Here is a 24,171-nt window from a genome sequence, read left to right on the forward strand (position 1 = left end):
GGGCCTGTTTGGATTCTGGATTCAACACATTCTTAACTTGGGTGTCTTTCTCTGTCCCATACACCTAGAGATTTGGAAAGCTGCTAGCTTTGTGTGGGGCCTGGAACAGGAGAAGGCTCTTCAACAGGTTCAGGCTGCTCTGCCACTTGGACCACATGATCTAGCAGACCGGATGGCATTTGAGGTGTTAGTGGTAGATAAGAATGCTGTTTAGAGCCTTTGGCAGGCTCCTATAGGTGAAATGCAGAAGAGACCTTTGGGATTTTGGAGCAAGGTTATACCATCATCTGCAGATGACTGCTCTTTTGAGAGCCAGCTCTTGGCCTGCTATTGGGCCTTAGTGGAAACTGAACATTTGACAATGGGAAGACATCTATTGTTGGATTAGCTGGACCACAGCCTGTAAGCCACTTTAATAAATCCCCTACCATCTCTGTACCTCTAGAGAATGCTCACTAGTACAATTACCCAAAGTAATCTACTTTGGTTACAGATTTAATGCAATTTTCATTAAAATTACAATGGCATTCTTTACAGAGCTAGAAAAAAAATCCCAAAATTTCTATGGAAACAAAATAATCACTTCATCCTTAAGCCAAATAAACAATGCTGGATGCATCACCAGACCTCACCTCAAATTATACTACAAAACTGTAGTGACAGAAACTAAACAATGTGGTACTGGCACAGACACAGATTCACAGACCAGTGCAAGAGAAGTAGAAGACCCAGGAGAAGACACCTGCACAGGTGTAGCCACACCTTTGATAAAGGAGTCAAAATCAAACCTTAGGGCCCCCAAAAGGCAGCCTGTTCATCAAATGGTATTGTGAAGTATGAATGTCCTCCTGCAAAAAAAGAAAAGAAAAAAAAAAAAAGAAACTATGTATGCATCACTCACTCTCTTCTCAGAACGGATCAGAGACCTTAATGTAAGACCCAAAACTCTGAAATTACTAGATGGAAACATATGCAAACTACTTCAAGATACAAGCACGGGCAAGGAATGTTTGCAAAAGACTCCAACAGCACTGGAAATTATCCAAGAACTGACAGATTGGATCCCATGAAATTAGAAATCTACTGCATAGTCAAGAAAACAGTCATCAGAGTTAAAAGACAGAGTTAAAGGTCATCTTTGTCCACTGTGCACGTGGTAAGGGATTAATACTCAGAATATATAGAGAACTCTACAATTGAAGTGCCCAAAACTCAAGCAAACAATAAATGGCTAATGAATTGAACAGATAATTCTGCAAGAATAAACGCTAATGGTCAACACATATTTTAAAAACTACACTGAAATTCCATCTTACCTCTGTCAGAATGGCTAGCATTATGGCTAGGATATATCAAGGCAGTTGCTATGGAGGTCAGTGTGGAGGCTACTCAAGAAACACAAAGCTGAACTACTGCGTGACCTAGATACAGCACTCCTAGGAATGTGCCCAAGGGATACATGCTCTAGTCTCAGTACCTGAGAAATGGACCCAGCATGGAAGTCTATCAACAAATGAAAGGTAAAAAGGGGTGGTACTCATACAAAGAATTTTATTCAGCTGTAAAGAAAAATGAAAATAATTATGACATTTTCCAGAAAATAGATGCAAGTGAAGATCACCATGTTAAGAGAAATAAGCCAGACTGAGTAAGACAAAGATTGAATATTTTATTTGATGTGGAGACTAGATTTAAATTTAGGTATTGCACGTACATACATGGATCTATTTGTAAGACATGTAAAGGAAAAGGGGCCTAGAAGAGGGGAGGAAGAGGTGTAAAATGAGGGAGCCCAAGGGGACAATAGAGAGGATAATGGATATATGGCATTAGGAAAGACCAGCAGGAACAAAGTGCAGTCGTAGATATGAGAATGAAACTGTCAGCGTGAATCTATCACTTGGTAAGTTAATTAAAAATGTGAAGTTTGGAAACACCCTCCTTGTCTTCTTTGCTTCCTCTGGAGTCTCGTGATGGGCGAGCTCAGATAACAGCACACATGATGGTCGCAAAGATGGTTCGCGGGAGAAAGAGGCCCATGTGACTCCATTCTTTCTTCAAAAATGTCTCAAAAGAAAGAACAATAGCTTTTATCAATACTTTAACTAAGACTGTGCCACAACCAGGTTTTTAACCATTCTTTTAAAAGACAGAATCTCTCTATGCAGCCTTGGCTGGCCTGAAACTTGCTATGTGGTCTAGGCTGGCTTTGAATTCAAAGAGATCCTCCTGGCTCTGCCTCCCCAGTGCTGGGATTAAAGGCATGCACCACCATATCCAAACATTAATCAATTCTTTTAGAGTAATTGATAACTGTTGTGTTCTTAAAAGTTATTCTGTATTTGTTCTTCAAACATGGCCTTAACCATTGAACATGAGTAATGATCTGTGATGTGTGACTATTTTGATCACAATGCTGAAATCTTGCAACTTATTTTCCATCCTACAACTATCTTTTCTAATTGCCTCTTTTTCCACTCATTCTTTTAAAAGTATCTAATCAATGTCTACTATTAAATGTAAAGATGGAACAAAAGACTTCACAAGTAGATTTGTAACAATGTGTGTGTGTGTGTGTGTGTGTGTGTGTGTGTGTGTGTGTGTGTGTGTTTCTAGTGGATTTGACTAGACTTTCAAAGTTTGGGGTGATGCTAAAGCATGTGATTTAAAATTTCTGTAAACATGAACTAGGAGTGATTGATATTAAAATTATTAATCCTATACACCAAGCACACAATAGAAGACTCCAATGGCCTTTATAATGTAGCCTTTCACTTCACATATGTGTTGGAGTTACTAGGAATAGAATAATATCTGCAGAACTGAGACAATAATGTTTAAAAGAAGCAGAGAGTAATAGTCAAGAGCAGGGGATATTTGTATTTCCCTCAAGGACACATGTATACCCCTTTTGTTAAGAATACACCCTTCAGCCTCAAAGATCACTCCAGTTCCAGATACGAATTCTAACTATATCTGTATAAGAATCTGAGCTCAAAGCTACTATCTTGACTGTAAAATAAGAGGGGAAGTTTAGAGAAAACATTTTAGAAAGTTTTTGCTACACAATTCTTCAAGGTTTCTGGAAACGAGTTTCAATGAAGGAGGAGGAAGGATGGATTCTTTGTGGAGGGTTGATGAGGTTCTCCTTTAACCTAAACATGGTGACAAACTCCAGGACCGGCAGCAGTCATGGAGTCCACAGGGCGAGTGAGCAGGGAGATCATCATTCTGTTCAGCCATGTCTCCCCACGTCTCTGTCTCCTCCAATCCTTTGCCACCTGCCTTGCTGAAATGAGCACAGGAAAGAAAGCGAACATGTCAAGAAAACCCAAACCCTGCAAAATATAGAATCAGCCTCATTATGTGTCTTTTATGACATACACCCATGCAGGAGTCATCTAAGAGATGCCTTTGAATATTCAAAAGTTTCAGCATAAGAAGAGGTTTTATGGTATTCTGTTCTCTCTTGGAACGTGATAGTTCTTTGCATATGTTTTATTTAAGAAAAGAAATACTAAAATGGAAAGTCATCCAACTGTGGAAGGGAAAGAGTGAGTCTTGGAATTGATTTTGGAACACAATTTGGAGAGGGTTAAGACAGTTTTGTTGCTTGGTAATTAACACCATTTTAAAAGAAAAAATTTACATGTGTAAATATTAATACATTTTGAAGGAGTAGTTACTCGACTATGAAGAGGTCAACAAAACATTCTACTCATCAGTTGTTCAGTTGTTTTAGATATTTCCTATTTCTTTTGAGCTTGAGCTGTGGGCTAAAGCCACTGATTTTCTCTTTGTCATTATAGTTAGTGTGATTTTTGTGACATGTGATTCTGATGTAGCCCATATGTCACATAAGATATATTTAAAGCAGTTAGCATCTATCATATATGAAATGGCAGCAATGTTAAAAGGATTAAAGTACAATGAAGAATACCATTGGGAGCAATATGACTTAAACAGAAACATGTGAGCTGCCCCCCACAAAATACAGAAATTGGGTTGGCACAATTATCCATTCATAAGGTCAAAGACAGAAAGGGCATGCATACATTTCCCCTCAGCCATATGAGGTCTGTCTTACTGACCACATGACAGCCCACGTGAGAATGTGGAGGGTATAGCATTCCCACTGCCACAAAATTAACAATATGTATTTCAACTCCTTAGGGCTAAGATTTAGCAAATAGCAAGCATCCTCCATAAGACCATGTCATCCATTCTGATCACATCAGAATTAATACTGTCAGTGATGAGAAAGTTGAGAGATTTTTAAATGAGAGATGTATGAGTAGTATGCTGTGTGGGTTGGGACCGGGTCTGGAGGGTGCAAAAGCAATTTACAGTCCATTGTTACTGTTAATTTAATATATATAATTATATATGGAACTCCAGCAATGAAAATGATCTTTGGAAATTATTATTGCACAGCTATAGTCTTAAACCCACGGGAGTAATGTGTTTAATTGGGAAACGAATTCCATAGGGTGTAAATACTGTTTCAGCAAACTTTCTGATGAAGTATTCTTCTATAATAAGGATGAGGCTTCATAAGTCAATAGAGACTTCCTCAACATGAAATGCTATTGTTCTCTTAATTTGGAAAATGTGGAGAAAAGAGAAAAATTTAAAGCTACTGTAAGATAATGGCATTTTTCTTAACAAAGTAGATTGTTATTGCTATTTCCAACAAGAGCTTGGTGTCTTAGTTCATTTTCTACTGTTGTGTTAAGATACCATAACCAAGGCAACTTAAAAAAGAAGTGTTTAATTTAGGATTAGTGTTTTAAAGCAATGGTTTTCTACTTGAGGGTCACTGTGGGAGCCCGTTTTCAGGTTCCTCGTGGCTTTACCCAGCAGGTCCACATAGAGGATGATTAGGACCATGGGCTTGAGTGCAGGTGTCTGAGATGGTCTGCACTTGGCTGTGCTGGGGGGAGGTCTTTTGCTCCACCCCTTGGCCTCTCTATAAATACCCTGAGACAGAGACAGTCGGGGCCTGTTGGAAAAGGTTCCAGGCCCTCTCGGGGCTATTCTTTATTTTCTATCTGTTTATCTCTGCAATATTCTCTGTAATAAATCCTTCTATCTAATATTTCCTGCTGCTCACATTCAAGAAAACTCTGGGGAACTGTGGGGTTGTTGGGTGAACACCCCACAGGTCACAACCTCTTTAGAGGTTGAATGACTCTTTCATAGGAGTCCCCTAAGACCATTGGAAAACACAGATATTCACATTATGATTCATAACACTAGCAAAATTACCATTATAAAGTAGCAACAAAAATAATTTTATGGTTAGGGGTCACCACTATATAAAGAACTGTAGTAAAGTGTCATAGCATTAGGAAGGTTGAGAACCACTGTTTTAAAAAATTAGTTAGAGTCCATGATAGCAGAGTAAAGGCATGTTGGAAGGAACAATTGAGAGATTACATCATAACCCACAAGTACAAGGCAGAGAAAGACATTGAGAAGTCCCCACCTAGTGTCACATCTCTTCCAAGGCCACACCTCCTAATCCTTCCTAAATAGTAGTACCAAACTGAGGATCAAGTATTCATACATATGAGCCTATAAGGGCCATTCTCCCTCAACCACCCCATTGGATGGGGTGGTTCCAGAATGTCTCAGGGAAGTATTGCACACTAATATGAAATAATAGTATGACTTTAGGCTGCCATGTGGCACCACATGCCATATGATTTCTGCTCTGTGGATGGCTACCGAAGCCAAATGTCTGAGCTATATTTACCAACTTCACAAAAGTATAGATACTGTGTATGTATCAGGTTTAACCCTCACATCCTTAATACTCATCTACTGGGAAATTCATGAAGCCTTGACATAAGGAAATGTAGACTTGATCAACACTTCACTCATAGCAATATAGACTATGACATAAGTTTCTGTATTTCTGTAGTTAATATTTTAAAGGAACAAATCTAAAAATTAGGATATTATAATAGGGAAATTAGCAAAATAAATGTGACAGATATAATGTGGAAATGTAGATGTAGTGAGAATGATTATAAACACATAAAAGTTGATAGATTTTTCTTTCCAAGATGATAGGTTAAAGAAGAGGAAACCCCCACCAATTCCACTAAAATCAGGAGCAATACAAGGCTGTCCACTCTCTCCATATCTGTTCAATGTCATAATTGAAGTTCTAGGGGGAGCAATAACACAACAAAAGGAGATCAAGGGGATACAGATTGGAAACAAAGAAGTCAAAGTATCATTATTTGCAGATGATATGATAGTATACATAAGTTATCACCAAAATTCTATCAGGAACTTCTACAGCTGATAAAGACATTTAGTGAAGTGGATGGATACAAGATTAACTCAAAAGAAAAACAGTAGCCCTCCCATACACAAATGACAAACAGACTGAGAAAGAAATTAGGGAAACGACACACTTCACAATAGCTGCAAATAATATAAAATATCTTGGGGTAACTCTAACTAGGCAAGTGAAAAACTTGTATGACAAAAACTTCAAGTCTTTGAAGAAGGAAATTGAAGAAAATAAAAGAAGATGGAAAGATCTCCCATGTTCATGGATTGGTAGGATTAATGTAGTAAAAATGGCCATACTACCAAAAACAATTCAATAAAATCCCTATAAAAATTACAATACAATTCTTTACAGATCTTGAAAGAACAATACTCAACTTCACATAGAAAAACAAATGAAAAAACCCAGAGTAGCAAAACAATTTTGTATAATAAAAGAACTTCCAGAGGTATCACTATTCCTCATTTCAAGCTCTACTACAGAGATATTGTAATTAAAAACTGCAAGGTACTGGCATATAAATAAACAGGAATAAAATGGAATTGAGACCCAGATGTAAATCCACACACCTATGGACACCTCATTTTTTGATAAAGAGATGAGATACATGATGGAAAAAGGAAAGCATCTTCAATAAATGGTGCTTGTTTAACTGGATGTCAACATGTAGAAGAATGCAAATAGATCCATGCACAAAACTCAAGTTCAAGTGGATCAAAAACCTCAACACAAAACCAGATACAATGAACCTAATAAAAAGAAAGTGGGAAATATCCTTGAACTCATTGGCACAGGTGAACAGAATACTGATAGCACAGGCACTAAGAACAACAATCAATAAACGGCCCTCATGAAACAGAAGCTTCTGTAAGGTAAAGGACACTGTCAATAGGACAAAACAACAGCCTAAGGAATGGAAAAAGTTTTTCACCAACCCCACATCTGACAGAGGGCTAATATTCAAAATACATAAAGAACTCAAGAAACTAGACATCAACAAACCAAATAATCAAATTAAAAAATGAGGTCCAGATCTAAACAGAGAATTCTCAACAGAGGAATCTCAAATGGTTGAGAAACACTTAAAGAGATTTTTCAACATACTTAGCGATCAGGGAAACACAAATCCAAACTTAGTTTGAGATTCCATCTTGCACTTGTCAGAATGGCTAGGATCAAAAACACCAGTGACAGCTTATGATGGTAAGGATGTGGAACAAGGGGAACACTCCTCCATTGCTGGTAAGAGTGCAAAGTAGTACAGTTACTATGGAAATCAACATGGTGGTTCCTCAGAAAATTGGGAATCGATCTACCTCAAGACCCAACTGTACCACTCGGGTATAAATCCAAAGGACATTCTATCTTACCACAAGGACATTTGCTCAGCCATGTTCACTGAAACTTTATTCATAATAGCCAGAAACTGGAGACAACCTAGATGACCCTCAAGCAAAGAATGGATAAAGAAAATGTGATACATTTACACAATTACTCAGCTGTTAAAAACAATGACATTGTGAAATTTGCTGGCAAATGGATGAAACTAGAAAAGATCATCCTGAGAGAGGTAACCCAGACCCAGAAAGACAAACATAGATCTCCCTGGGAAGGGAAATAGAATAGATTTTGTGGGTGCACTGGGGGAAGGTGGGGATGGGAATAGAAGGGATCAGATGGGAAGTGGTAGAGGCAGAGGGAAAGAGTACTGGACGGATGACAGGAATTAGAGGGTGATGTAGAAACCTGGGGCAGTGGAACCTCCCTGGAATCTATGAGAGTGACCCTGTAGAGGTCTCCTAGTAATGGGGGATACAAGGGCCCAAACTGGCCACCTTCTATAACCTGGCAAGGCTCCTAGCAGTGGGACTGTTACATCAACCCAACCACAAAACTTCAACCTACAATCTGTCCTGGCTGCAAGATGTGGGGGAAAGGCGCTCAGAGCTTGTGGGAATGGCCAACCCATGACTGATCCAACTTGGGACCTATGCCACAAGAGGGAGCCTACCACATGACACTGCCTAGATGACCAGGAACCAGAGACCCAGGATAGAACTAAACACAGCTGGCGGGGGTGGAGGGCGGGAAGCTGATTAAATGATTCCTAATGATATTCTGCTATCCTCCTATATCTGTGCCTAGCCCATTCATCAGGAGGGCACCAGTCAGCCACAGATGGGAGCAGATGCAGAAGACTCAGAGCTAAACACTAGGTGGAGCCAGGAAACCCTGTAGAAGATGGGGAGGAAGGATTGTAGGAGACAGAGGCGTCATGGACACCACGAGAACACAGGCCATTGAAGCAATTAAGCATGGCTCACAGGGGCTCACAGAGACTGAAGCAACATACATGGAAGAGTATGAGCTAGTCCTCTGCACACACCTTATGATTGTGTCGGTTGGTCTTTTTATGGGATTCCCAACAATAGGAGTGGGGACTGTCTCTGACTTTTTTGCCTGTGTTTAGGATTTTTTCCTACTGGGTTGCCATGTCCAGACATGGTAAGAGGGTTTGTACCCAGTCTTACTGTATCTTGTTAGGCCATGTTCTGCTGATATCCCTGGGAGGCCTGCTCTTTTTTTTTTTGTGTGTGTGTGTGTGTGTGTGTGTGTGTGTGTGTGTGTGTGTGTGTGTGTGTGAAGGGAAACAGAAGAGGAGTTGATCTGGGAGAGAGTGGAAGTCGGGGAGGAGTTAGGAGGAATGGAGGGAAGCGAAACTGTGGTCTGGATGTGATGTATGAGAGAAGAAGAAAATTTTTTTTTTTTTTTTAAAAAAAGAGGAGGAAACCATTTTTTTTTTTTTTGGCTTTTCGAGACAGGGTTTCTCTGTGTAGTTTTGCGCCTTTCCTGGAACTCACTTGGTAGCCCAGGCTGGCCTCGAACTCACAGAGATCCGCCTGGCTCTGCCTCCCAAGTGCTGGGATTAAAGGCATGCGCCACCACCGCCCGGCAGGAAACCATTTTTATAAATGAGGTAATGAACAGTAGGCCAGCATGTCTGGAGAGAGCTGTGACATATATCATATTTGTAAGAGGTATTCCTCCCCTCTTACACAGACCAATGTAAATAAAGTAACAGTCAAATATAAGTTTGCAGACCTGGAAGAAGAGAGACACAGGGAAGAGGAAAAGAGGCTCACTCTTCCTAGGGGGGCATTAGCAATGAAGGCATTGTGTAAGGCTAGCAGCCTCATTCTGAGGAGGTCTCCACCCCCATACATCTTAAGATTAAAAAGTATGTTTATATCACACACTTACAGCAAACGATTCCTCATAAAAAATTAGAGGCAAACTTGAAAGTTGGGTTAGTAAATTTCAGCTCTTAAAAGCATGTGAACTATGTCAACCTCTAGAAATCAAACAAAGTAGACCCAAGTAGAACACAAATAGCATAATTATGGATAATAACACAATTTTGAAGCAGACACACACATCTATGAAGGCGAAAGCAGGTAATAAGCAGCTAAGCTAATGTCTTAACCTTTTTGTTATGTTCTGTTTTGGACCAGGGCCTCAAGACTCTGTAGCCCAGGTTGGTCTGGAATCCACCCTGTGTGTGGCCCAGGCTGGCTTGAAGTTGCTGCAGTTGTCTTGATGTAGCCTCCTTACTGGTGGATTATGGACCTGAGTCACCACACCCATCTTAGATAATGTTTTAATTTAAAATTTAAAGCTAAAATGTAGACAACGGTGTTCTTTAAGAGAAAAAAAAAGAAGTTGAAAGAACCAATACAAAAGAATATTTACTAACAATTCTAAATTTAAGTTCCTTTCATATAGAACAGGAGTCATCTTAAGATAGGATATCATAAGATAGACAAGGTAGGACATTGAAGTGAATGGCCAGTTTAATCAATTGCCTGTTTTTGGTGTGTGGCATATACATGTACATCTACACATGTGGGTGAGTAGTGGAGGCCAGAAGTTTGTTTTGGGGGTCTTCCCCTGTCCCCTTATCTTTTAGAGACAAGGTTTCTCATTGACAAAAAACTCATTGATTGGCTAGCTGGACTGGCCAGCAAGCTCCAAGGAACCTCCTGTTTCTCTTTTACCAACTCTAGAATTATAAATACACTATGCCTGGCGTCTTACACCAATTTTGTGGATCCAAATGCAGGTCCTCATGTGGCAAGTACTTTACTGACTGAATTCTCTCCCCAATCCTACTTAATCAATCTAAGAGGCTTGGGGTCAAGGGTAAATGTAATGTTTTTTAAAAAAAAACCTATAAAATCTATAGCAGGACAAGCATGTTTTGCTGGAAAGCCTTAATTAAACCAATCTAGATCAGCTAATTATTCTCTCTCCTTCTCTTCTCCTCTACCATTTGACATTATTAGACAGTTAAGATTTTGGTTCTAACATTTATCATGTAATGAAATGTATCTTCAAAGAATAGGATTGCCTCGTCCATCCCCATCCCCCTAAACTGATCATGGTCATCTGTGTGTCAGATCCTACTAACTTGCCTGAGAAGACTGTGGCAGAGAGAGACCCAGAAGCTTGCCCCCTCCAACTTCCCTCTGTCTTGTCTGTCCATGTGTCCTGCCACTGTCAGAGAGTCACTTTTTAAATCTTTACAAAGTATTACTTGTATTTTGTTAGGTGCATGTATATTTTGTACCATATATCTGGTACCTGAAAGAGGGCAGAGAGGACCTCAGATCCCTGGAAATGGAGTTACAGATGATTATGAGTTGCCTGTGGCTGCTTGGGAACTGAACTCAGGTCTTCTGGAAGAGCACTAAGAACTCTTAACCACTGAACCATTTCTTCAGCTCTAGAAATTCACTTTTTAGAAACACAAATTTGGTAACAGCTGACAGAGGACTCTCAGGGGCCACCACCCAAATGTTGCCAAGAAGTTGTATTTATTTTATTTTATTTTTGAGATGGTCTTGCCCTGTCGCCTGGGTTCACTTCAAACTCTCCAAGCCTTGCTCTATCTCACAATGCTGTGATTATTGGCATGAGTCAGCACACCTAGCCCAAAGAAGAGGTATTTTGTTGGGTTTATAGTGTTTACTTTTCTCCCCCTGAACTCTGAATGTCAAAGCCTCATTACTGTGTTTTTCAGTTCATGACAGCCACAGCATATGCACACTTGGGTACTACATACTTCTGAGTTCACTACCCCTCTATCTCCAGACAGTTCCAAAGCATCCCCATCCTCTTCCCTGGTGATCTCTGAAGTAGTATTTCTATCACGAACACTCAAGGTCATACATCTTCTGATTTTTCTTACATTTATTAACATTTCACAGGAGCAGTCTTATTCCTTAAACTGTAACTCCTTGAGGTAGTGAGCACTTTGGCAGCTTTTCCTGGGGGCAATGTGAACAATGTCTCTTCATCCCAGATAGGAAACCAATGACAGACCAAAAAATGATTCCACTCTAGCCTGGCTTGATAAATGATCTCTCTGTGGTTGTCTACAGGAGCATTGGTGAGGGGCACCTTTCAGGAGGATGGGGAAGGTTACTCACAGGACCATGAGTGAGGATTACTTACAGGAGAATGGTGGAGGGGTGCCTTTCGGGAGGATGGGGAAGGTTACTCACAGGAGCATGCATGAGGGATACCTTACAGGAGGATGAGGAAGGCTACTCTCAGGAATAGAGATGAGGGATTACTTCCAGGAGCATGGGTGGTTCAAAGGCAGCTGAGGCACTGAGAAGCCCAGCCCAGCCTGGGGACTCACGGCAAGCTCTGTCTTTGGATCGCCATGCTCAATGTGCACACTGACCACCAGAGAGTCCCCTTCCCCTAGCAGCTGTTTATGGCCTTTATAAGCTTGGGGAAGGGCCCTGTGAAATTTGTAATTTCTGTGAGCTTCCTTAGCCACACTAGCCTCCTTTTCCCCACCAGGGAATGTTACATTCGGGGGAGAGAGCTACACAACACAGAGTCAGGTCTTAAATGACTTTCCAAATGTCTTGTCAAATTCCTTTTGTCTAGGTGCCTCTGTGGCTGTGAAATGGCTGCCTAATGTAGGACTGAAGGTGAGTGCAGATCCCAACGCTAGATGGAACAGGATGGTTCTGTGCCTGCAAGTTTGCAGAGCGTCGAGGGGATATCATTTGATTCTTCTCATCCGCCCTAGACAAGAGTGGAACAGCGAGAGAGCACAGATACCTGCATCTTAAGAGGAGAGAGAAATTAGGAGCAAGCATGCGCATGCGTATCCAAATGCATCCCAAGTTAGTGATTTGACCCTACATTTTAAGGCAGAATTGCCAGTTTGCTATTAGAAGCAGAATTCAGGAAGCAGACACTACTCCTGCTTCACTGTATTTACGGCTATCTTTTGCTCTAGATAGGAATGCACTTCCCTTGCACTGTGAAGTTGGGCTTGGCCATGAGACTGGCTGTGGACAGAAGAGAGTTGTTGTCCAAATACACTGAATCAACAATTCAAGATATTACCCTTCTGCTTTCTCTGGAGCTGCCTTGGTAGTGCATTTGTTGTAAAGGTGATGTCGGATGCATCAGAGACTGTCTTGTCATCCCATGGAGAACTGTGTCGTGGAGGGTTGCTTGAACAAGCAGTGGCTTTAGAGAGAGAAAGATGAGATTCAGGGCCGTGTTAAGCTGTTGTTGTTTGGGGGGTCTTTACTGGAGTGTGACCTTTACTCTCCTAACACACCTGTTGGTGCCAAGACAACATTGTGTCTTGGAGCATTGCTTGAACACGCAGTGGCTTTGGAGAGAGAAAGATGAGATTCCACGCTGTGTTAAGCTGTTGTTGTTTGGGGGTCTTTACTGCAGTATGCCCTTTACTCTCCTAACACACCTGTTGGTGCCAAGGTCACCTGCAGCTTGAAGACTTTCAGAATGATTTCGCAGTGCAGTTGTCAACAGTTCTAGAAGTGTTGTGCCTGGGTTCCTATCCAATCACCACTGCTCCTCAGACATGTTCCTTAAGCTCATTGGTTTCTTTATCAATAACGTGGGATGTGAATTTCTAGTTTCATCTTAGTTGCTGTGATGCAGCACCTTCAAGCAAGTGACTCTGGGGTAGAAGAGTTGATTATAGTTCATAATCCCAGGTTGTAGTTCATCATTATGGGGAAGTCAAGGCAGGATCCTCTAATGACTAATCATATCACATCCACAGTCAAGATCAGAGAAAAATGAATACATGCATGCTTGCTTGTGCTAGCTCAGTTTCTCCACTCTTACACAGTGCAGGACCTCTTGCCTATGGAATGGTGCTGCCCATAGCGGCCTAGGTTGTCCGACATCATGAATTTTATTAAGACACCCCCCACACACACACACAGATTATGTCCACAGTTCAACCCAATGTGGACAATCCCTCATTGAGACTTTCTTACCAGGTGGTTATAGGCTGTGTCAAGGTAACAATTAAACTGACCATCACAGAGGCTAATAATACCTATTTGTTATGTTTGGAATGTAAAATATACTCCACAGGCTCATGTGTTTGAACACCTACTCCCCAGATAGTGGTGCTTTTGGGGAGATGCTATGGAACCTTTAGGAGGTAGAGTCTAGTTAGAGGAAGTGGGCCACAGGAGGAAGTGGAGCAGGCATTTATGCTTTATATCCCCTTTTCTGAAGGCTCTTAGTTTTCTGGTAGACTGAGATGTGAGCATGTGAGATGTCACATGCTCCTATTACCATATTGCTTCCTGCTGCCATGCCATCCTTACCATGATGGACTGTATAATCCCCAGATCAGGAACCAAATTAAACTTTTCCTATCTTACGTTGCATTAGCAAGGTATTTTATCACAGAGTCAAAACAAGCAATGGGTACACTACCTCATAATGTTGTGTGGACAGGTGAGTTGATGCCCAAGCAGTGCTAACACAGTGCTCTAGGATAGTGCACAGCTGAAGTTAGCCATTATTAGTATTATTATTGCTAGACAGAAAGCTTATTAAACTCAACATGCTTGGGTTTTTACTTCCAAACTTGCTCGTCCTATGTATATTATCTTGAAATCATTATCCCACTTTAGTTAGTTGCATTGAAAAACAAATTTATTTTATTTTATTTTACAATACAATTCAGTTCTACATAGCAGCCACAGATTCCCTTGTTCTCCCCCCTCCCGCCCCTCTCCCGCCCCTCTCCCCTTCCCCTCAGCCCACCCTTCATTCCCTCTTCCTCCAGGGCAAAGCCTCCCCCGAGGACTGAGATCAACCTGGTAGACTCAGTCCAGGCAGGTCCAGTCCCCTCCTCCCAGGCCAAGCCAAGCGACCCTGCATAAGCCCCAGGTTTCAAACAGCCAACTCATGCAATGAGCACAGTACCCTGTCCCACTGCCTGGATGCCTCCCAAACAGATCAAGCCTATCAACTGTCTCACCTATTCAGAGGGCCTAATCCAGTTGGGGGGCCCTCAGCCACTGGTTCATAGTTCATGTGTTTCCATTCGTTTGGCTATTTGTCCCTGTGCTTTATCCAACTTTGGTTTCAACAATTCTCGCTCATATAAACCCTCCTCTTTCTCGCTAATTAGACTCCCGGAGCTCCACCCAGGGCCTAGCCGTGGATCTCTGCATCCAGATCCCTCAGTTGTTGGATGGGGTTTCTAGCATGACAATTAGGGTGTTTGGCCATCCCATCACCAGAGTAGGTCAGTTCCGGCTGTCTCTTGACCATTGCCCCCAGTCTATTGTGGGGTTATCTTTGTGGATTTCTGTGGGCCTCTCTAGCCCTTTGCTTCTTCCTATTCTCATGTGGTCTTCATTTACTATGGTCTCCTATTTCTTGTTCTCCTCTCTGTTCTTGATCTAGCTGGGATCTCCCGCTCCCCCAAGCTCTCTTTCCCTCGACCCTCGCCCTTCATTACCCCCACTCATGTCCAGGTTGTTCATGTAGATCTCATCCATTTCTCCGTCATTGGGTGATCCCCGTGTCTTTCTTGGGGTCCTGCTTTCCAGGTAGCCTCCCTGGTGATGTGAGTAGCAGTCCAGTCATTCTTGTTCCACATCTAGTATCCTCCTATGAGTGAGTACATATCATGTTTGTCTTTCTGAGTCTGGATTACCTCACTCAGGATGATTTTTTTTTCTAGATCCATCCGTTTGCCTGCAAACCTCATGATGTCATTGTTTTTCTCTGCTGAGTAGTATTCCATTGTGTATATGTACCACATTTTATTTATCCATTCTTCAGTTGAAGGGCATCTAGGTTGTTTCCAAGTTTTGGCTATTACAAACAATGCTGATATGAACATAACTGAGCAAGTGCTCTTGTGGTATGATTGCATTGAAAAACAAATCTTATCCCACTCCATCAGTAGTTGTATTCAGTCAGTTACTGTATCAAGACATTTTTACTTTAGCAGTTTAAATAAACAAGACTATAATAACTCTGGTTATACTTCCTGGTCTATTTTGTCACTTTCCTTGTCAACTTCATTATTCTTTTCCATGAGTGACAGCTTCCCAATTTTTGTCTCCCTGTATCAATGTTTGGGAGACAGAACAGAGGCATTAAAAAGAGCACACTTTTTTTTTGAGACAGGGCTTTACTATGTATACTTGGCTTGCTTAGGACTCATGCCATAGATCAGGTTAATCTTGAACTAGCAGAGATCTACCTGTCTCAGCCTCCCAAGAGCTGAGATTAAAGATGCACACCACTACTGCCAAACATCTCATGTTTTTGTCATATAAACTGACCTTGAACCCTGGCTCTATCTCTTGCCAGAGGTAGAGTATGAGGAGAGTTGCTTAATCTCTGTTTATTTCCTTCACCTTTAAAGGGGATACCAATATGTACTTGCATGGCTGTTAAGAGTTTGCAAGAGATCACTAAGGCAATGCTTTCTCTCAACATGTAGCTGGAAATCAACCATTCGATTTCAGTACTCTGTCCTCCATTGGATGTGGCCCATACTATTGCCAATTTTAATTGCAGGTTAGACTAGGTCCTCCTGTGCAATCATGGATGTACAAGGAGGCACGGCCCTCCATCCTATCTCCCGTTGTTGTACTAACATCTCTCTGGAGTAACACCACCTTTCTTCCTCAGTTTGGAATGCTTAACTGCCCTCCACCAAAAGTTCAGAAACAGCACCACATCCTCTGAGACCTGAGCTTTCCCTTGGCCTTCAGTGTATTAGTTAGATAGTGCCATAAGATTGATGCACAATAGATGCCTCTATAATGCAGTGGGTCAAAACAGCGAGTATTTATTCTTAAAGATCTGTAGGTGGCAAAGGTTACCCACAGGACGGTGTGTTCACTTGGAATGATTCAATTTCTCTCTGTATGCCTCTTCTTTCCTCCTGCTGAAGCTGAAAATAAGGATGTTTTCTTAATTAGTATGACTTTGGTGATCAGAAAGAGGGTCTCAAGGTAAACTATCTATTTTCGGCCGTCCACTGTGATATGTCAGGAATTACATGGGGAGGAAACCATCAGTATCAAGAATAACTTGAGGCCGGGCAGTGGTGGCACACGCCTTTAATCCTAGCACTCGGGAGGCAGAGCCAGGTGGATCTCTGTGAGTTTGAGGCTAGCCTGGTCTCCAAAGCGAGTTCCAGGAAAGGCACAAAGCTACACAGAGGAACCCTGTCTCGAAAAACAAAAAAAAAAAAAAAAAAAAAAAAGAATAATTTGAGGGATTAGGTGTGGTGGTGCACACCTACAATCCCAGCCCTCAGGAGATGAGGGCAAAATAATCTTGCATTCAAGGCTAGCTGTTAGCTAGAAAAACAGACAGACAGACAGGAAATAATGAATGTTCTTGTTGTTTGCAGAACTGAAAAGCACCTCATGATTTGTGGACTGGTGTTAGATGTGTATTACCTGATTAGGGTGAGAAGGTACACATCAGTCTGGAAATAATTACACCTGCTCATATAAATGACTCCTCAACCAACATTCTGGCAAGAGAACAGGACAAGAATCTTCCATCTTCTTAAGTCAACTTTTGGAGATGAAGCAAGTCATCTTCCTTGTTTCAGCTGAACCTGGGCTCTTTGCTTCACTGGCCCATTGGATGGTAAGCCTCCAAACCAGCATCCATTCACACAAGGACCAGCAGAACAGCCTAGACAGGCTCTTCTCAGGACCGTGGCAGAAGTGTGAAATCTTGTGCAGACGTAGGCAGGCTTCTTCTTTATAGATATGGAACTAATGCTTCATAATCTCTGCTTCATTCTACTGGAGAAAGTGAGTCATATGGCCAAACCCAAAGACAAGGTGTAGGGAAGAATGCCCCTCCCAAATGGATGGAACTAGAAAAAATCATCTTGAGTGAGGTAACCCAAACCCAGAAAGACAGTTATGGTATGTACTCACTCATTGGTGGATTCTAGATATAAAATGAACAATCAGACCACAACCCATAGAACCATAGAGGCTATATATATAGCATGGAGGTCCCTAGGACGACTGTGGCATATAATAAATTTCAGTTTTACTCAATTATTGAAAAAAAAATAGCCAAATGAATGGAAACACATGAACTATGAACCAAAGGCTGAGGGGCCCCCAGCTGGATCAGGCCTCTGAATAGGTGAGACAGTTGATTGGCTTGATCAGTTTGGGAGGCATCTAGGCAGTGGGACCAAGTCTGTATCATTCCATGAGTTGGCTGTTTTAAACCAGGAACTTATGCAGGGACACTTGGTTTAGTCTGGGAAGAAGGGACTGGACCTCCCTGGACTGAGTCTACCAAGTTGATCACAATCCTCGGGGAGGACGTGTCAGGAGGAGGTGGGAATGGAGGTGGGCTGGGGTAAGGGAGGGCGTGGGAGGGGAGAATAAGGGAACCCATGGCTGATATGTAGAACTGAATGGTATTGTAAAATAAAAAAAATATATATCACAAAAAAAATAAAAGAATGCCCTTCCCAAGATACAGCGTGTGTACGTCATATGGAACCTCAGAGGCAAACGTTGTGGTTAGAGGAAGACCCAAAATGAAACCTTCCACACTCTTGTTAGAGTACATAACTCTGCTGAGGTCTTAGACTTTTCCTTCTATCTCTATAATAAGCTATTGTGAGAATTTTTTTTCCTGGGTGAGAATAGATAACTTCTGCCCCTGTCCTTCTAAGGTTCCAACAACAAGCCAAAGTTTGAATCCATCAAAGCTCCCCCTTGGGGAATCAATGGGTTTATGGGTTTTACTTAGAGAGTGTGTAAGGAATTACTAATAGAAACATGGGTGACTGCAAATCAGCTTCCCTGGGAAGTCTTCACCCTGCATGGATGGCTTCCCCATAGCTACACAGAGGAAGGCCTGTTCCTTTTGTCTGTAAAAAGGAACTTGTGGAGTGTTTTTGTCAAAAGAAATTCATAAATTGTTCCTAAATAGTTGTAATAGAATTTTCCCCTCTAAATAATCACAAAATTATATGTAAATTAGCACTCATAGCAATCAACCAACAGGTAAGCGAGAAATTTTACCTAAGAAGGAACTTTGAAAGGATTTATAAGAAATGCTCCAGTAAAAATAGATCAAGTGGAAGGAAGATTCTTTTTTTCAAGACAGGGTTTCTCTGTGTAGCTTTTGAGCCTATCCTGGAACTTGCTCTGTAGACCAGGCTGGCTTCGAACTCACAGAGATCCTCCTGGCTCTGGCTCCTGAGTGCTGGGATTAAAGGTGTGTGCACCACCACCATCCCGCATGGAAGGAAGATTTTATTTGTAGGATATGAGGGAATATTCATCTTGCTGTTTTAAGACAGGGCATGACAATACACGAGGTTGCAATTGTACCTTGCTGAAGTTCATCATCAAACACCATTTATTAGTACTTAATGACAGTCAGCCATTACATGAGGAGTTGTAAAATGGTCCTTTTCTAATTCTTCCCTTCCTCCATCAGACAGTAAATGGAACATTTGTATTGAACAAGTCTTCTCCCCTTTGTTCACCCTTGGAAGTTTCCATATGGACTGATAGATTCATTTTCAATCTTAGTGGTCATGTTTGTAAATACTATAATAGTGTCAAACTGACCTATGAGACCCACTAATCCCAGTCTTTGCTCTCCTTTGGCACATTAAAATTTTTATTTAATTAACATTTTTTCATTTATTTTTACATACTGACCACAGTTTCCCCTCCCTTGTCTCCCTAACTGTCTCTGTGGGTTCCTCTGTCACTTTGGCACATTGTTATTGGTTTAAGAGAATGTCCCTGAGTCAAAAAAGGCAATCTGTTTTAGCTTACTAGTGGTCTGGAATTTGTCACACCCCCAAGCATCCCTTGTTTTTTTGTCTGTTTTCACCAGAACTGTTCTTAGAAATGAGGATCTAGGCAGTCGATGTGCCTATTGTCACTGGAATGTCATTGCTTGTAGATCTTTTCACTTGTATGTATAAAACTTTCAGCATTGCTCACAACCGCTGCTCTAATACCAGACATACAGTCTGAAGCTTCATATCTCAGTCACCTCTTTCCTCAAGTTATCAGGCAACCAGGAACATAGAACGTGGCCTCAAATTGTCACCCGGCAGATGACTTGTTAGTGAAAGGAAGAGGAGTCTTTACAGTGCTGACACCTGGCAGTCACATCCAAATCACTGATTGAAATTGGCCTCATTCGTCATGGGACTAGCTTTGTGCAGCACCTGAGATGATGCACCAGGGAAGTTGGCAATATCGCCTTGCCAGAAAATATTATCCTTAATCTATTCACGAGGAAAAGAAATCAGGCAGGTCTGCCATACCCCATAATGTTGGCTGTGATGATTAATCTTGCCAACTTGGTGGCATTTAAAATCACCATGGAAACAAACCTCTCAGTATGTCTGGGAGGGAGCTTCCAGATTGGGCTAATTGAGGTGAGAAGACCCACCTTAAATGCAGGTGGCACCATTCTATGGGCTGGGGGTCCTATACTGAATAAAAGGAGAAAGGAGTTGAGCATCTGTGTCCGTGGGTCTCTGCTTCCTGATTGTGGACACCTCACGCTCTTGCTGCCATGATTCCCGCCAACCATGATGGACGACAGTACCACCACCCACCTGTGTGCCAGAACAAATCCTTCCTTAAGTTACTTCTCGTCATGTTGATGACAGCAATAAGGAAGGTAACCAATGCCAATGTCGACAGGTGTTCTGTCGTATGCCTGTGATCCCAGCAATTTGGAGATGCAGGCAGAAGGGTTGCAGATTCAAGGCCAGTCTGAATTATATATTGAGACTGTCTCAATAAAGCAAAGCAAAACAAAAGTTAATGCCACACCAAGAGTAAACCAGAGAGGAAGTATTCTCGATGAAAATGGACTAAGGGGACAAGATAACCAAATAAGATAGATGATAAAGTATGCTTGTGAAAAAGTTGGAAACTATGCATGTTGGTTATGATTATGGTATCGTGTATTAGAGGGCATCGAGATGGGGAGATGTGCTTATCAAACACATTGGAGGCTTGGTCTGAGACAGGAAGCAGACCCCTCTTTTTGTAGATGTCAGCAGATAAAGAAATGACCTAAGAAGTTAGGTGGTAACAGGGTGTGTCATTTTTCATTGTGGGGGAGTCTACCAGAAATTCTGATAGAGTTGCAAGCAGCCTTTCTCCAGTAAAAATGGAGGTGGTGGGGAGGTTAGGGGGACTGATGCCCAATGGTTTCCATTCCTTTAAACTCTTCACTTGCACAATTTTGATAATATTAAAACAAAACAAAAACAGTCTAGAAACAAAATTGAAAAACACAAGTGAGACCGAGGGGAACCACATTGGAATAAGATTCGGAAGACCATCCCGTCCTGGGAGAATCAGAACCAAATCCTGTGGGATCCTGTGGAGAAGTTCAAGTAGGGTCACCATACTGCAGCAGCCACAGCATCACAGGAAAGCAAGCCTTCTTTAAATATTTACTGACCTCCTTCTTCAGGCCTCTAACAAGTCCTTCACTTATTCATCTGGACAGCACTGGAGGTGTTCAGGTTTCAGTCACTCGTGTGGAGTTTCCATCACTTATCTCTCCCAGCACAGGGTCTGGGTTAACATGCATGGACTGGGCATATAGTCTCCCACCATTTCAGATGGAAACCTCAGAATTCTTCCAGAGGACCAGGTGATGTCCTCCTCACATGCTAGGCTTGTTCACGGCCTGTCAGTCTCCCCATAGCCCCTCTTTTCCCCAGACTCAAGCAGGAGATCCGGAAGCTGCTTTGTTTATATTTCCTGTAATAGAGCTTCACATGAGTTCTGGCTGTCCATTGAGACTGAATGGTGCCTTGTGATAAGATTTCCAGAAGTGAGCAGACATTATTACCAATGAAAGCTACTCTTGAGATGGGTTGACTTACTAAGGAGGGTTTGAAAAAGAGATGGTGTCTCCTTGGGGGATGATGCCAACTGCTTTGAGAGTGAAGATCCACTTGGGAGGAGACAAATACTACAAATATGGAAAAATATATTGGTGTCATTGATACCACTCAGGGAGAAAATCCTGAAATGAGAGGAGGGATTTGAGCACAGAGGGAGAAGGGGACTGGGAAGAGTTGAGGAGTCTAGTCCATCTCCATTTTGTCTCACTGTTTGCATCATTATCTGACAGCTTCTGCTAAGATGTTTCACATTTGCCTTCAGATAGTGATGACATCGCTCATCCATATTGTTGACTATGGGGAAAAAACACTTGAATAATGTGATAGTAAATTTCTTCTCTGTGTAGTTGTGACAGTGAGATTGTTTTTGTCTTTTGATCACACACACACACACACAGACACAGATATTTAGAGAGATGAAAATTAAGATTCTAAGGGATTTCTTCAAACAAACAAATAAACAAACAAATGGCAGGAGAGCCGGCTCAGCAGTTAAGAGCACTGCCTACTCTTCCAGAAGAGCTGGGTTTGATTCCCAGCATCCATATGGCAGCTCACTACTGTCTGTAAACTCTATTTCCAGGGGATCTACCACTCCCTTCTGGCCTCCTTAGTCACTGTATACACATGGTGTACATCCATACATACAGACAGACGAAACACTCATATACATGAAATAATTATAAAAATTAAAAAACCCAACTAGTTGGGGCAAAATATAGTATTGTGCCTTTGCTATGTTAAGGGGTGAAGGGAAGCCAACAATAAACAAAACAACAACAACAACAAGGTAAGGCAAGGCCAACTCTAACTGTGCTCAATAGGGGGTTGTTTCCACTTTTTCTGCAGGAGGTGACTGACTGTAGACCACCCAGTGCGAATTCCCCACTCCTGAGGTCCACTGGACCCTTCCCATCACACTGCATCTTCCTCTCTAGAGTCTACCTTCCTCTCTTGGTCTTCTTTATTTCCCCAACTCTGCTCTCTTGTGTAAGTTTTCAAAGAAGAGGACACCGTTAAGGAGCAGGGTGTCACAGCAAGGCTCCTTACGAGGCACTGGGAAAGGAGTAATGTCTTCATGGTTGCAGGACAAGCAAGCCTTCAGACAAGGGTGAGAGTTGTTTAACTATCCTTCTGAAAACGATCGTCTGGGTTGAATAATTAATATCATTATGATAAGAGCAAAATAGAGATTCTTTGAAAAGAGTAACGACGGGAGAGGCAGGAGCTTAGCAGGCTCGGGAGAGCCATTAAAATCCAATGCTGTTTTCTGTGCTCTCTGAGAACGGCAAGCAAAGGAAGATGTGTCGGATTTAGCACAAAGCTTTCCTATGCATGCTATCAACTGAGCCTTTAACAAATTACTTTCTAAAATATTTAAAAAAATCATTCAAGTGTTTTCGTCAGAAACAAGAAGGCTGCTGTTTATTTGGTTAAGGAGCAGAGGTAGACTGACATTGGAGTCAGTGTAGCTTCATATTTACAGCTCCTCAGAAGCCATTCACCTTGTGTTTTCATCTCTCTCTCTCTCATTGGGACCTGGAGCTTCCAATTAACCTAAGATGGCTGGTCAAGGGATCTGTAGGGATCGGCCTGTGTTCCCCCACCTCAGGGTTGAGAGTACAAGCATGCACCATAATGGCTATGCCTGGTTTACAAAGTATCTGCTTCAGATTTTTTTACTTATTTATTTACTGTTTGTATGTGTGAGTCTGCTTAATTAGATATGCATCATGTATGTGCAGGGCCCATACAAGTCAGAAGAAGGCATTGGATTTCCTGGAACTGGAGTTACAGGTGATTTTGAGCTTCCATATGTGTGCTGGGAATAGAACGTAGGTCCTCTGTACAAGGATATAAGTAAGCACCCTTAATCACTGAGCCATGTCTTCCTCCCTCAAAGTATCTATTTTAAACATACTCAACAAATTAGAATTTTGTTTAAGAATCTGTCTGCAATGTTTCCCATTTGAAAGGGTCTCAAAAATTTCAAAATGGGCTCATCAACACTAGGTTTCTAAAAATTTTTATAGGCTTGGGAGAGAAATTCAAATGAAGAAAGTTGAATGAAGTCCACTGAAAGAAGTCAATGATTGATTGTGTTGCTTCAAATATGATTTCGAAAGACACTTTAATAAAACAAGTGAGGACTCCAGACTGTTGCTTGGGCCATACTGAAAGAGTCCCTCTTTCCATTAGCTACATTTGCTTATTAAAGAACCAAGAGAAAACCCAGATGGAAATGAATCGTAAACAAAGAGCTTAAGCTGAACACTGACATCAGCAGAAATTAATCTGACACAAGGAGCCACCGCAGCCCTCCTCCAACACCATCACATAGAAACTGTCGTTCTTTAGGGAGAAAAGAGACTTTTGAATAGAAATAATGAGCAGACTCTGGCATTGGTTGATAATCTAATTAATGAGGAGGAGTGACTCATACGGACACCTAGGAAAGAAGATTTCAATTCTGTCTGATTTGAGACAAAATACTGACACTGGCAATGCTAATGTAAAACTTATAACCCATTAAAAACCGGTACATGTCTTCAGTTCAAGATAATTTCAGGTTAGTTAAGAAAAGTTG

General features: G+C 41.6%; 1 long non-coding RNA gene across 1 annotated transcript in view; it reads left to right on the forward strand.

Moving 5' to 3' along the window:
* The window catches only part of LOC119087652, a 30,191-nt gene extending 12,601 nt beyond the window's left edge, over positions 1 to 17,590 (forward strand). Inside the window, exon 3 of the long non-coding RNA XR_005091159.1 lies at positions 17,052 to 17,590. This is a non-coding gene — a long non-coding RNA (uncharacterized LOC119087652). The remainder of the gene's footprint in view (positions 1 to 17,051) is intronic.
* Positions 17,591 to 24,171: the final 6,581 nt, after the last annotated feature.

This window comes from Peromyscus leucopus, chromosome 3 (assembly GCF_004664715.2).
Source record: "Peromyscus leucopus breed LL Stock chromosome 3, UCI_PerLeu_2.1, whole genome shotgun sequence".
Taxonomy (NCBI): Eukaryota; Metazoa; Chordata; class Mammalia; order Rodentia; family Cricetidae; genus Peromyscus; species Peromyscus leucopus.